The 13,468-nt window shown below is 35.9% G+C and overlaps 1 protein-coding gene across 1 annotated transcript in view; it reads left to right on the forward strand.

The window, feature by feature from the left end:
* Positions 1-423: 423 nt before the first annotated feature.
* LOC121419999 (adhesion G protein-coupled receptor B1-like) overlaps positions 424-13,468 on the forward strand; it is a 44,537-nt gene continuing 31,492 nt past the window's right edge. The window contains exon 1 of the mRNA XM_041614509.1: positions 424-671. The gene's annotated coding sequence lies outside the window, so the exon portion shown is untranslated. The remainder of the gene's footprint in view (positions 672-13,468) is intronic.

Here is a 13,468-nt window from a genome sequence, read left to right on the forward strand (position 1 = left end):
GTACGTATCACTATTCTGTCATTAGCCATTAATATGCATTTACCGGCGTTTTTATCAAATAAAATGAAATCAAACTAAATCATATAAAATTAAAATCTGTAACTATTTGGGCGAGATCGTTTGGGGGTCACTAACCTCTTATAAATTCTCTCGTACATCTGCACCTGCACCCTCACCCACACAAAAACACACCCTCGCGCGCACACACATTCACGCATGTATACACACGAACTCCCTCTTTATCTATAATATACATCATTCGTCTTCCCGTCTTCAGCACTTTTCCTGTCTTTTCAAGCTATCCACGTGCACAGTTCCCTATTCATGTTCCGTAGTAATGATCTTATTCCCGTCCCCCGCAAGCTTTCTCATTTGATGAAAGTCAATAGAAACGAGTCGAAACACAGGCGCGGGTCGCCATGGCTTCCATCTATCTTAATTAAATTCCCATTTTTAATACCGTCGCTCTCAATAACTCGCTCCATTCCTCGCCTCACTCTCTTTGTTTGTGGCTCTCTTCTTTTATTTCATGACTGTCGCATCCAGCTCTCGCCTTGCAGTCGGAGTGTTCACAAGGCAGCTCTTGGTTGAAAGCTATCCTCAAACACCCTTCAAGTCTGCCATTTCGGGGCAAACAGCTAAGATATTCTGCACGCATTTCTCTGCAAAAGGTAAGCTGCCATATTCATTATTACACAGATTTCAACCTATCAATCACTTTCCTAACCTGTGCTTGTACCACAGGGCACTTCATTAGGTACTGTTTTGTTTCTGAAACCTGATGCTTCGCATTGCGTCATCACGATTTTGGCTGAAAATTCCTGCTTGTCTCCAAGGGCTGAATAAAATGTTAGTGACTCAATATCAATCTGTCAAATCATTCACGAGGTGTCCGGGATATGTTGTGTATTGTGGCAATGACTGGAAGTTATTTTTTCTTGTTTCTTGCCGAGATAATGCGATATCGTAAGGACTTCTTGGTGCTCAAATTTATCTTGCTCGAATTTACATCAATGTTGTAAAAACAAGGTGTTGCAAGTCATTTCAAACAAAGTTACCATAATAATAAAGGACTGTTGAAATCCTTTCGCAAGTTTTTTTTTCTATTTTCTAGAAGAACAGTTTGGGTTTTAATATAATGGTACTATAAAATATAGAAAGTGCAAGAATGGCTCCCTTCGACATGTTCGATAGATTTTGATGAAATTTTCAGTGTTATGCTTGTTGAATTTTTCTCTTTTTATTCAAATCAAGTTTTTGTTGGGGTGGACTTTTCCTTTAAATTTGTTTTGATGGTGGAGTTCCATTCAACCTACTACGAAAAATAACTGTGCGATTCATTATTCAATGCGTGAAGAAAAATTAATATACTTGTATAATGCAGTGTTGTAGTGCCTTGATGCTCGGCCTTGGCCTTAAGGCGCATAAAGGCCTACTTATTCAAAGCCTTTGCCTTGAACATTCAACCCTTGGCCTTGAGAGGGCCTTGACCTTGGCCTTGAGGATTTTGAGCCTTGAAATTTCAAGGCATTTTCAAGGCATTTTGTATTTTATACTTTCATTTGTTTTTATGTAAGTAATTATAACTGTTTCAATTGTTCTGTATATCTAATGACACTAAATACTACCAGTCAGCAGTAGCAGCAGCATTAAGTGTACTTAGCAGTGCCATCAATTGCAATCATCATCACATAATTATGTAACAAAGAGAAGTGATGAAAATTAACATTATTTATTGGTAATATGTTGTAATCACGACTAATAAGGATAGTGACAATATCAATAATAATGATAATAATTATGATAAGGATTATAGTGATTTTATGACAGGAATAATATTCTGACAGATCTGACTGCAATTTTGACAATTGTCATACTTTAAAAATAGCTTACTCTAAAGAATGATAACAAGGTTGATTTCTATTCCATTATTTTCTTTGACCAACAAGAATGTTTTAAGTCTTAATGATATTCTGAAAAGATTCGGTAAACTTGAACACAATCTTCAAATTTGTCAATTCCGAATGGGATATGGCATCAATGGCATGATGAGCAAAAAATTTTGAGGGGCCAATGCATGACGAGCAAGTGAGCACAATTTTTCACCCTAACTAGAAAAGCTAATTTTGTGATATAGTGTGACAATATAATGATATCGCATTTAAATCCTTTCCTTTAATTAGTTAATTCTTGTAGATGGAACTTCTTGTCTCTCTTTTTTTTCGGGGGGGGGGGCGCTGATATTTATTAAACAGGCGAGAAGGAGGAAAGGGAAAAGAGAGAGAGAGGAGAAGGTGGAGGCTGGATAGGCAAAATATACTGCAAAATCAGTTAATATGTTGATAAGCAGTACATCTAATTAAATTGTTTATATTTTGTTTTGGGTCTAGTGTCTCAGATTGACAAAACAAAGAAAAAAAAGGTTACTTATTTTTAATCATTATGGTTCGACAGTGAATTTGTTTTTGTGTCAGTGTGGTTTGATAGAGAATTCTACTTTATTGTTTCAAGAAACAATTAGGATTTACCCTCCCCCAACTAATGGTATGGAGTGCGCCTTGTTTATTTTATATCCTTTTGAATATAACTTTATTTTGTTAGTATTCTTTATTCCGTTTTTTTAGGTAAAATAAATGGAGAAGATACAAGAAATGAGAATTGAAATTTAAAAGTGGTTGTAAGCAGGAAAATATGAAAACTGACAAGAGTCCTAAAAATGACTAATTTTCGGGTCAGCATTTGAAAATTCCAACTTGCGCTTTGTGCTTTCTTGTCCCCCCCCCCCCCCCCTCCGGCAAAATTTTCTGTAGGAAAATATGCCTATTTTCCAAAATAAAAAATGACCTTTTTTCCAAATTAAATATGTCCTTTTTAAAAAAGAAACACCTTTTTTATAGTATCAAAAACAATAAATTTTAGGTTCCATAATCAACAAATTTTGGATTGTGCTCGCATAAATTATTGTTAATTAAGGTTCGCATTCCATTTACACAAAAAATGCTTGGAATGTCCAGTTTTCAGGTCTGAATATCACAAATTTTTGAGCTCGCGCTTTGCGCTCGCATTATTTGATTGGCGAGTTGTGTATCCTATTTATGAGTCACTAAATGCAATCCAGAACAGCTTCCTTTTCTGGTCAGTAAAAATTTCAGCTCGTGCTTTGCGCTCGCGTTAATATTTTTAGTAAGATGCACACCTTTTTCATGATTACAAAAACAGCTCGGAATATTTAGATTTCATATCTTATTACACAAAATGTCCAGAAGTTTGAGCTTGTGATTCGTGCTGGCAACATCTCGCAAGAATGCCCTTTTAACAGTGATTAGCACCATAATTGACCCAAAACCGAGTTTTACAACTTCTAAAAAGCCTAAATCAAAATATCTGTCTTATCAATTGGAAATCACTTAATAAAGCTTTGCTGAACTTAATTTCACAAAACACACAACTTCTTCACACAGTAGATAATCTCATTTTGAAAATATCTGTTTGCACCAAAATTCTCATTTTGACTTATACTGTAAGCGCATTTTTGGCTTTGACACCCCCCCCCCAAAAAAAAAAAATATATATATATATTCTGCCTCCACTGTCCCAGGGAGAGGAGAAAGACATGCCAGGATCAGATCACCTTGGTAATAATAATTTTTGCAATGTGAATCGCCTAGAAAAATAATTAGATTTACAAAGGTAACTATAAACTATAAATTATATTCGTTTCAAATGTATAAGGGTCAAAAATTTTGCTCGCTCACACCATTTATACATTTGGTCCTGTGTGTCATGTCTGCCGCCTAAGTATTGTTGTCTAATTGTTCCATATATTGAACAATGAAATGCCTTGGCCTTGAGGTTTTCAGGCCTTGGACTTGGGTTTCTATGCCCTGGCCTCAGCCTTGGGTATTGAAGCCTTGGCCTTGGGTATTAAAGCCTTGGCCTAGGTGGTTTGAGCCTTGACTACAACACTGGTATAATATATTTGTATGCCTTCCGACATACTCTGAAATAGGGGGGGTCACATTTTCATCAGTTGCGTACAGATGGGGAAGGCTTGGGGCGCTTGCCCAACTAAATTTTTCACGACCAGGAGAAAAAAAAAGAAAAGGAAAGAATAGAAAAGAGAGAAGGGTGAAATATGATATTATTTTCTCGATATTGTGTCAGACTCTATCACGTTATTAGATTATTGTAATAAAAATATCGAAATTTTTACTCGCTCGCAACTTTTTTTTTAAAAATAAATATTTGCCTGATACGCCATATCTCGCCCCCTCAAAATATTGTGCTCACTACACCAGTGAGTATTATTGTGCAATATTATGCACAAGCATGTCGCTCATTCCCGCGAATATAGAGATTCCGAGATAATTTCGTAGTTTTACTTTTCGCGTTGGACTATGAACGAATTGATGATATGTGACGAGACTGATTTATTATATTTTTCCCTGTCCACTCGATTCTGTGGTGAATCAATAACTTAACCTTTCAAACTCCAATAAAGGAACGGTGACAAATGGGACTGGTAATCACATCTCTGTTTGATACGGAGGGGGCTGCAAACAGAGCAGCCAGGCAACCGATGCTCGCGAGAAATGATGACTTGTCAATATCACTCTCACATACATAGACACACTCTTGATGTAAGTTCCGATGAATTAATTTGTGGCCATGTACCACGTATCATTCCCACCCCTCTCCCTCTCTCTGTTGTTTATTCCGTTGCCATGGTAACCGACCATAGAACACCGACGTTTAATGTCTTCCTTTCATCTTGGGCTCGTTTGCTTCAATCAGTCTAATGTTTAGTGCTGAAAGCAGAAAAAAATTATGTTCGTATGCAATGGCGCAGTGGCATAATAAACGGGGTGCCTTGGGGGGCATTGCACCCCAAAAGCTTTCATGACCAAATAAGAAGATGGAGAAGGCTGAAGAAATGAAAAGGATGCTAGTTGAACCATGACATTAGCACCTTGGTATAATTCAAAATCTATCACAAAATTAGATATCCACTTCAAAATTTTCAAAGTTTCGTTCGCTCGCAGTTCTTTGGATCCCCCAATCTGCCAAGCTACCCCCCCCCCCAAAAAAGAAAAGAAACGGCAGTGACGTAATGAGTCAAAACTCCTTAGAGGGACAGGACATGACGTATGGGGGGAATCATTTAATAATTGGAAGCGATGAAAAAGTTATACTATTTTGAAATGAAAATCAAGTTTTTTTGTGACAGAATTCAACATAAAAGCCAGAAAATACTTTAATTTTTAACTCTTTCCTTTTGATTTCTTCCGTCTTCTCCAGGTTTTTTGTATTGTGTGTGTGTGTGTGTGTTTAATTCCTCTTTGACCGCGTTTTTTTTAATGCAACTGCCTACCCCTAATCTAAATATACGTGTTTGCATGCTGACATTTCGTGTTCCCATGAGATGCAACGAAACAAATCGAGTCATTGTTGCATTCGTTTAATTTTTCCCCATTTCGGAAATTTTTGAAAATGTTTAAATCTCTAATAATATCGCTATAATCATTTTCCACCCGAATGCTTTGTTGAACTTACAAATGTATTCTCTGTTCCCCGAGTCATGCTGTTGTTTGTAGTCCGTGCATCTGTAACGGTTTCTAGTGACGTCACCATAATGTTCTCGACTGATATGAATGTATGATGACTGATACGTGCTGTCGGTGGGCGGTTGCGTGTCAACATACATATTTGATGAGGCTTTTTCGACATGTTACTCCATTACTCCAAAACCTAGGAAAAAACACGTGATAATGTATACTTACATGACTGACATGCATCAAGATGGATTGAGAAAGGAATGGCGTTTACAAAGTAAATCAAATTATGTTGGTGTCGCTTTGATCTACCATGACGACCACTCCTCAGCATGCGTACAGTAATAAATTCACCAGAATAAAACCATAGATGGAGTGACCGGGAATTACAGGCCACCACCTTCTTCCTGTACCAGATGGTGATGATGATGATGATGAAAGACTGTGATTCTATAACATCATGTTTGTCACATTGGTTATCCAGAATATGTGTTAGCAGGTGGATATATATTTTTACGTTGTACAATTATCTTGGAATTTATCTTCAAAATAAATAACTCTGTGGAAGGGGGAAAAGCTGACAAAGTAAAGGCAAAATACGATACAAAAAATGAAATGAAATGGGGACAACCTGGAGAGAATAGCTTGTAAATGAATGTTTCCGTCAATAATTGATTGTAAGTGACATAATAAATCAAAATATCTTACTTCTTCATATAAATTTGAATATAAATATTCTTTAAACATTTGAGAAGGCTTATTATCCCATTCTCCCACAATAAGACTAAATTATAAGCTTGGATTATAATAAGATGTGACTTCTTTATATAGATTTGAATATAAATATCTTTTCAACAAATTGATAAGGCTTATCATTCCATTCTCCCAAATGAAAGACTAAATTATAAGCTTGGATAATAATAAGATGTGACTTCTTTATATAGATTTGAATATAAATATCTTTTAAACAAATTGATAAGGCTTATCATTCCATTCTCCCAAATGAAAGACTAAATTATAAGCTTGGATAATAATAAGATGTGACTTCTTTATATAAATTTGAATATAAATATCTTTTTAACAATTGATAAGGCTTATTATCCCATTCTCCCAAATGAAAGACTCAATTATAAGCTTGGATATTAATAAGATGTGACTTCTTTATATAGATTTGAATATAAATATCTTTTCAACAAATTGATAAGGCTTATCATTCCATTCTCCCAAATGAAAGACTAAATTGTAAGCATGGATAATAACATATGACAAAACAAGTGAAAGGGACAACACGAAAAAAAAACCTGACAAGAACAAAAAATAGCAGAACGTTACAAAAACAAGGCATAAAAAACGATATAAGGACAAGACATAACATAATAATACAAGGACAGACAAAAAAGACAAGTATGAAAAAAACACGTGTAGATTTTGGTTCCCTCCGACATACAGATCATTTTTGTCACGAGACTCGATTAACGTACAGTTTCATGTATAATATACAAGTCAGTAATATAATAATAAAACAAATCATGTGAATACAGTATGTAATTTATGTATATGGAAAAAGGCAACAAAAAACCCCGGAATAGCCATGCTATTCGGCTTGAGTATAATTGCTTTCTCATTTTATAGTTGAAAGGTAAAACGAAACATAGCGATTTTTTCTGTTTAGAGGCTCCTATTAGGTTAATGAATTGACCGAAATGGCGGATGTTCAATTGATAAAACCTCTGAAGAAAATATCTGTACAATAAATAAACGAAAATAAAAGGTGAAGTCGACAGTCAGATATGGAATGTCAGACATAGATCCTATCCACTGGTAGTAAATATTCAACCCTCGAATTTCCTCCTTATTTTTATGATTTTTTTTAAAGTGCCACTTTAACACATGAGTCTCTTGAAATTTTTTTAGGCCTGTGGTAGCCTAAGGAAGATTATGAGATTCAAGAATAAACTAGTCAATAACTTACCCTGGTAGGGGTAATCCGTCGGTACACAAATTAATGGTGCATCATCACCGGATTATGGCGTACACGAAATCACCCAGATCACGTGGTCATTAGTTTCTGACCAATCAGGCGTTTGGGTTATGTAATATCAGTTGGTTGCATCAAATTAAAATGGCAATTGTTCGTAACATAATCTGGCCACAGTAAATTCGTCCCCGGCAGAGATTATCTGTAGGGTAAGATGGATTAAGGAATGAAATCCGATATTAGAAGCATTCTCATATCATGATTGTTTCTGGCTTTTAAAGCCCCTGGGCTGTGGCTTTACATATTTTCATTGAGCCTTTTTGAGGTCGAATGGAATCTCGGTTTCTTGGCTCTTTTACATAAATACCTGAAATGAATGCATGCAACATTCAATAAGCTAGGTCTTTTAAATTAAATAGCACACATGATTATCTCTTCTACACTGTATAAAAGAAGTGCGAATTTAGCACTTACAGTGCTTGTATAGTGACTGCACTTCGAGTGCTGATTTTCTAGTTCAAATTTAAACTATATCAGCACTCGTAGCACAGTCACTATACAAGCACTGTAAGTGCTAAATCAGCACATCATTTTTTACAGTGTAAGAGTACCAGTGATGATCAGGAATATTTGCATATGATTTGACCGAAGAAATTATATTGCTGGATGATAGTGCACCAATTCTTTATCGACTGAATTTTTACTTCTTAATCTTTTGTCATTTCAGATAAAAGCTTTAAAAAGCTTTCGAATTTCCACTTTAATCAATGAGTAATGCCATGGTCACATTAATTCTACGGCGGCCGTACGGCGAGTCGAAAACAGCCGTTTTAACATTTTTGTTCACCTACATATAGGTGGTTTGAATCAAAATTGATAAAACGGCTGTTTTCAACTCGCCGTACGGCCGCCGTAGAACAAATGTGACCATGGTATAAGCTGTCTCGTAACTACTATTTATAATGAGGGAAATTCCCATGTAACCCGTTTTTTGGCAACAGAACGTAGCCCTTGAAGGACAAGTCCACCCCAACAAAATGTTGATTTGAATAAAAAGAGAAAAATCCAAGAAGCATAACACTGAAAAGTTTATCAAAATGGGATATAAAATAAGAAAGTTATGACATTTTAAAGTTTTGCTTTATTTCGCAAAACAATTATATGCACATCCAGGTCGATATGCAAATGAGGAGACTGATGATGTCATCCACTCACTATTTCTTTTGTATTTTCTTACATGAAATATGAAAATTTTGTCCTCATTGTCAAGTGAAACAACAATTCATTCCTCCCTGAACATGTGGAATTAGCATTGCTTAATACTATATGGTTCAGTCAAGTTGGTCTTTCGCGTCAAATGTTTGAGAAATGAAATATCGTATAATTCAAACAATAAAAAACAAAAGAAATGGTGAGTGGTGGACATCATTCACCGAATCATCTGCATGTCACTGAGTTGTGCATGTCACTGTTTTGTGAAAAATAAGGGAAACTTTAAAATGCCATAACTTTCTTATTCTACATCCGATTTTGATGAAATTTTCAGCGTTATGCTAGTTTGATTTTTCTCTATTTATTCAAATCAACATTTTTCTGGGGTGGACTTGACCCTTAATGAATAGCCTACTCTTGTACGACCGTGGCTATTTTTGGACTACATGTTTGTGTGTATTTCAAACATTGATGGGAATGTACAAATGAGCTCATCAGTGTGGGAAAGAAGAGAGGAAAACTCCTTGGAAATTTATAATTGTCAAATCGGCATGTGAACATGGCCTTGGGGTGCTGATTTTCACAGGCAGCACCCCCAGGTATTCTGGAAGTTGAGTAAAATTGAAAAAAATGTAACAAACAAGACCTTCTTTTGTAGTGAAACCCTTTTTGTGATTTTCATTGTCTCGGGACCAATTTAAGGTCCATTATATAGTTGAAAGCCTTGCTTTTTTCCTTTCCGAATTTCTCGGGAACGATTTGACCTTCGTTTTGTAGTGAAAAGCTTCTTTTTTAAATAAAATCCAAATGAGCGGGGGGGGGGGGGGTTCAGGCAAGAAAGAGCACGTAAAATTATCCACAATAATGAATAATAAATATTATACACAATAAAAATGTTTTTCTGTATTTTTTTTATTCAGCATTATGTGCAATGACGAACCCCCGATGACGCAACGGCAATTAGTATTAGCCGGTATGGTCATTAAATCTGATGTAATTGGCGATCGTGACATAAATAGAACTATCGTAACATCGTCCTCAGCGCTACCACCTCTGGCGAGCGTGTGAAGAGACTTCTGATAAGGGCCGTGTGTTGTCAGGCGTCATATTTTATTTTGGGCCTCTGTACTGCCAAGGTTGTCAGACCTCGTGTATCCCCTCCCCCATTTCCTGCACGTTGCGTCACCTTTCTTTTCCTTCTATCCCTGTATTGATCTTCTTTGTGATCTCCTTCCTTTTTACCTTTCTCCCCGTCCATTACCACTATAAATGCAACTGGGACCCGTTGAAAAAAAATATTTACTTTATTGGTAGTTTTGGCATTTAGCACCGGGAAACTCTCTACAACGCATCGATTCCTTTGGAAATCCAATTAAAGTCAAATTGGAGAGAGGAAAGGCTTTTGTCACAAGTTGGTGGACTGGGACAGCAGATCATCCGAAGAAATACACTACACGAACAATTACAAACATGTCGTTGTCCAGAATCAAGATATTTCGATGCTGTCACAGTCCACCAACTTTTGACAAAATCCGCTCAACTGTCCATGGTGATTTGACTTGCATTTTCAAAGGAATTGATGCGTTGTAGAAAGTTTCCCCGTAGTAAATGCGGAAGGTTTGGACTATTATGGTATCAACCCTTTGTGTCATTCCCTCATCTCCCCAGCCCCCCTTTTACCTATATGTCTGTTTCTATGCATTCGTTTACCCCAAGTGTATTTCTGAAACAGACTAAGGTATGTGGCTTTTGTATTGTTAAAACAATATTTCCTTTCACCCACGTCCCTCTTGCTAATTAATAGAAATAATTGAAATAAAATACAAGCTTTTGCTTTTAAGCGCCTCCCCCATTTTTACAAAGTATAATTTAATTTTCAGTGTCATATTTGTGTATTCACGTATTGCTATTTAGTCACTTCAAGTGTAAAGATGACGCACTCTTATTTCTTGCATTGACTTAGTTAATTCATTTTAAATAACTCTGGATTTTTCTGATTGCATTTTGTTGAAAACGATTTGAAAATTTTGAATCATTTATTCATTTACTTTAATTTTCATTTTATGATTTAATTTCCATTAAAAAGGGATAAACATTAGCAGCTATAGATTACAAGGTATAAGCCTGTCAGATTTAAAATGATTGTCAGTAAACATCGACGATTAAAATGAAGTTGTTTTTTATCTTATCTAAAATACTCATAGTTAATAGAAAAAAAATCAAATTATAAAGCCAACTTTTATCAACCAACAATAAATTGTATTCAACGTAAGTAGGGTGAATTGAAAGAAAAAAAAGAAGTGAGATGAAATAAGACTAGCATCCAACAATATGCAAAGAATGACCAGAAACCCGAGTTTATTGTAGAATTTAAAAAAAAAGAAAATGAAAACCGGTTGCCGTTTAAAAACAGAGATAGTTCACACGATGTACACTATGTAACCATGACAACAGCCCTGGACGCGCCACCAAATCTACAAATGTAATTACTATCACAATAGACAATGATTGCATACACCTCGGCGGGGACCAGGAATGGTACGTACCCTAATTCGATTGACGTTGCATTATCGGCCGCTATCACTCGCCCTCATCTTCTTATAGCGGCGATTCTGTACTACAATCGAATTGAGAAATGTGTGGTGTCCATTAAAGGTCAAGTCATTTTCCAACAAGAAGTTGTTTTGAGCAAGAGGGAGAGAGAGAGAAAAGCACCCAAACGGCCATGAGACTGCAATTTCTATCAAAATCGGATTAGATGGTATTTTGCAAAATAGTAATGCGTAATTATTATAATTAAAATATTTAATATTATCTTTATTATTGTTAGTATTTGTTATAATTGATGTTTCAATATCATTTAAAACATAACATGAATCGGGTACATCTTTGCCTAAAAACTTGCCTGGTCTGTCATAATGATGGGGGGGGGGGGCTTGGACGGCACATTGGACCCCCCCCCCCCGTCCTCTCAGGCAAGAACAGAAAACGAGGGAAAATTTGTATTTTTGCGAATACTTAAATCTATCACAAAATGAAATTAAAATTTGTATTTAATAATGTAAAATGTTTCCTCGCTCGTTCACAGATATCTAGAATACCCGTGCTCTACGTCAGGCCCCCTTCGTAATCTTTAGGCTCATTACGCAACAGCTAGTAGGGAAAAGTAATTTTACTTCATTTGTCGTTAACAAATTGTGAAAATTTGCAATATTTAGCCTTATTCAATCTTACTGCAAATTAATGAATATTCGTGATGATGCGCATATTATATCTAGTTTTACAAAATAATGCTTAAACATTCAATCACTTCCTTATTTGTTATCCGATTTTGATGAAATTTTCAGCATTTTGCTCTGTTAATTTCACTCCATTTATTTAAATATGAATATTCTCAGCCGCGACCATCACTTTAAACCGATCCCATTATTAAAAACAATCGAATGATATTATTTACGCCATAATTATGTAAACAAGAAAAGGGATTTTGCTATATTAGATTCTCTTGCAGTAGTCCGCTTTACTCTATAACCTTTTCCGCGGACATAATTATCAATTTCTTTAGTCCTCCACCTCTACCTGGTTAAATATGAACTGTCTGCAAGTGTTTATTCCACGTGGGAACAACCCCCTAAAACCAATCAAGTATATTCCTCTATCCCAGGCACATGCAATCAAGTTAAATTATTCTATATTTGCCTCCAATTTTCGATTCGTTTGGAAACAGTTTGATGTTATACACGTGCCCACGCAGTGTCTTCGTGATGGCGGCGAACATTGTGCTTGCGTGTGCGCATGTCCAAAACGGGAACTCGTGACCTTTTCAAAGTCTCATTGGAGGAATTCGAAGGGGTTCACATAATAGGGGGAAACGTCAGAAGATTATTGAATACGAAACGTGGAATGAAGGACTGATCCTTTATTCCCCAAGCTGGACACATTTTTCTTTTTTAAGTTAAGTTTTCTGTGACGGGGCCCTTCGTGAACTCTGTTATTGTATTCCATGCATGGGATCATGTGTCTAATGACAAAGTGAAATGCAGATAAAAACGTTTTAAATTTTCTAAGAAATTCACACTTCATCGCATAATTCTCTCACACTGCAAAAACTCCGGTGTTGATTTAACACCAGCCCGGAATCTATATACATGTATGTCCACACTATCACTGTTAGAAAATTTATCCTTAAAATAAAAGAAGTTCCTGCAGCAGAGTCTCGAGAACACCTGTAATCTTACCAGATTGCGTAATCTTACAGGAAATTGGTATTTGGTATATGGAACCTTACAAATTTCCTTTAATAAAACAGCCTTTTCCCCTTTTTAAACAGACCCTTTCTGTTAAATTGCAGAAAAATTCCTATTTTATGAATTTACAGAATGATTCTGTTATTGCTTTTTGCAAAATCTTCTGGGGTTTTTTCTGTAAAATCAGGGTTTTTTAAACAGTGTAGAGAAGTGTTAAACTAAACCAGTTTCGTTTTGGTCTAACACACGGAAGGTGTTTACACACCACCATTTAGTATTAAAACAGCATCGGTTTGATTCCAAACTGGTGTTGTCTCAACACTTCTCTGGTGTAGACATATATAGATTCCGGGCTGGTTTTAAATCAACACCGGAGTTTTTGCAGTGCACTATAACTGATCTGTACTAAAGATATAGAACTGAGAACAGTAAAATGTAAAAAAAAAAAAGGAAAGATGACAAAACACTATTACGACTTT

Source organism: Lytechinus variegatus, chromosome 8 (genome assembly GCF_018143015.1).
Source record: "Lytechinus variegatus isolate NC3 chromosome 8, Lvar_3.0, whole genome shotgun sequence".
Taxonomy (NCBI): Eukaryota; Metazoa; Echinodermata; class Echinoidea; order Temnopleuroida; family Toxopneustidae; genus Lytechinus; species Lytechinus variegatus.